The sequence below is a fragment of the Engraulis encrasicolus genome, unplaced genomic scaffold (genome assembly GCF_034702125.1).
Source record: "Engraulis encrasicolus isolate BLACKSEA-1 unplaced genomic scaffold, IST_EnEncr_1.0 scaffold_715_np1212, whole genome shotgun sequence".
Classification (NCBI taxonomy): domain Eukaryota; kingdom Metazoa; phylum Chordata; class Actinopteri; order Clupeiformes; family Engraulidae; genus Engraulis; species Engraulis encrasicolus.
The window spans coordinates 10001-12661 of record NW_026946044.1 but is presented as its reverse complement, the minus strand read 5'-3'; positions in this window follow the sequence as shown (position 1 = coordinate 12661).

Genomic DNA, 2661 nt, shown 5'->3' with positions numbered 1-2661 from the left:
CTGTGTCACCTGGACTAACTATCTATACATTTTAGGATCTCTCCCCATTTGGCCTTCAAAAGCCACAGTAGATGAATGTATGCCTACTTGTTTTCAAAACACTTACCCAGACACCAGAGTCATTCTAGACTGTACAGAAATATATGTGCAAATGCCTAGTTCGAAGGTACTTAACTCCGAAATCTATTCCCATTACAAGGGCAACCCAACTTTCAAAAGGCCTGATTGGTATTGCCCCGTCTGGTGAGGTGTCATTCGTTAGTGACCTGTACACAGGCTCCATATCCGACAAGGAGATTACAGAATTGTCCGGCATCCTGGCAATGCTTGAAGAAGGCGATTTAGTCATTGCAGACAAAGGGTTTCTGATTAAGGAAATGCTATCAAGATGAAATGTCTCCCTTGTGACTCCACCCTTTTTAGGCCCAAGTGGCACTTTCAATGCAGATGAAGTCACAGAAACACAAACAAGCGCAAGACTTCGTATTCGTGTTGAACGTGCGATAAGGAGAATAAAAGAGTTCCACATATATGATGGCGTCATACCCACGACACTAGTAGGCTCTGTTAACCAGATGTGGGCAGTGAGTGCAATGTTAACAAACGTCCAAGGCCCATTATTCTGAAATTATGAAAAATTCAGTCACAAGTGAAATAGGAAACATACATTGAATTGATGTTTATTTCTACAAATCTCTCATGCTTTAAGTGTGCATCATAGATCATCTTATTATACTAAATGTTATATTATTATATAATAATGTATTTTATTATGCATACATCACTTCTCTATGAAATTGTAATAAACAAATCTGTGAAATCCAATCATTTGTTTTGTTTACTGACTTTTTTCTACAGTGCAGGCAGGAAGGAGGAGAAAAAAAAAACTATTGAGTTTAGCGTTCATCTCTTGGTCATGGGAAAGCTCCACCTGTAATAGATCAGAAAACAAAACATTAGAAAAATGTTGTTTACAGCATATGGGTCAATGACATTTTTTTGTGTGGCAGAGGTCAGCTGATGTAATCACAGCTAGAACCATATTGTATTAATTATTTAAATTATTTGAATACTGAAATGTACCACCCTGATACTGATATGTTTGTTAGATCCATATTGAGGCTTACAGTCCTCTTGGCGCAAGTAACTTAAGTAATGCAACTGTAGTGTAATGCCATGCATTTTAAATATATTAACATTGTAGTGTACGGGATTATTTTGAAAAGACAGTAACATGTGATCAGTAATGCATTACTGTTTTTGAGTAACTTGCCCAACACTGGTAATGACTAGAGTAACTAACTAACACCAAAGTCACTATGACTTCAGTACAAACACAAATAAGGTGTGGAAGTAGCACGTCTGCACTAGGCTGCTCTAATCAGATTTTCTGTCATAATTGAGATGGCTAAACTGGTAGTATTAGCTGCTGATGAATAAGCTTTAATTGCGCTATCAGGCTACACTACTCTAAAAGGCAGCCATCAGTCTGCTACTTCTCCACTCTACCCGCCAAAGGCAACTACGTATTTGGTCAAAACGGAGTTAAAATTGATATTACAAACTTCTTGATTACTATCCTATCTAGATTGGAATGCCCTGTAAAGCTAACTCTTGGGCACGCTGGTAGTTGCTAGCAAAATAGCTATGCAGCTTAACAGATATGCAGCACTAGTCCAGGATGAATGTGATGCTGTATCAGTCCAGGACTAAAGATAAGCAACAACACTCCAGGATGAATGTGGCACTGTATCAGTCCAGGACTAAAGATAAGTAACAGCAGTCCAGGATGAATGTGGCACTGTATCAGTCCAGGACTAAAGATAAGTAACAGCAGTCCAGGATGAATGTGATGCTGTATCAGTCCAGGACTAAAGATAAGTAACAGCAGTCCAGGATGAATGTGGCACTGTATCAGTCCAGGACTAAAGATAAGTAACAGCAGTCCAGGATGAATGTGGCACTGTATCAGTCCAGGACTGAAGATGGGTAACAACACTCCAGGATGAATGTGATGCTGTATCAGTCGTGGACTAAAGATAAGTAACAGCAGTCCAGGATGAATGTGGCACTGTATCAGTCCTGGACTAAAGATAAGTAACAGCAGTCCAGGATGAATGTGATGCTGTATCAGTCCTGGACTAAAGATAAGTAACAGCAGTCCAGGATGAATGTGATGCTGTATCAGTCCTGGACTGAAGATAAGTAACAGCAGTCCAGGATGAATGTGGCACTGTATCAGTCCAGGACTAAAGATAAGTAACAACACTCCAGGATGAATGTGATGCTGTATCAGTCCTGCACTAAAGATAAGTAACAGCAGTCCAGGATGAATGTGGCACTGTATCAGTCCTGGACTAAAGATAAGTAACAGCAGTCCAGGATGAATGTGATGCTGTATCAGTCCTGGGCTAAAGATAAGTAACAGCAGTCCAGGATGAATGTGGCACTGTATCAGTCCTGGGCTAAAGATAAGTAACAGCAGTCCAGGATGAATGTGATGCTGTATCAGTCCTGGACAACAGATAAGTATTGTGCATTTTTTGACCACTGTGTGGTCAAAACAGGTACTGCAACTATGCTGTTCATTGAAACTGGATTACCTATTGCCAAATGTGATCTTTTCATGAAAGTTTACTAAGTAATGAGGTAGGCTAATAT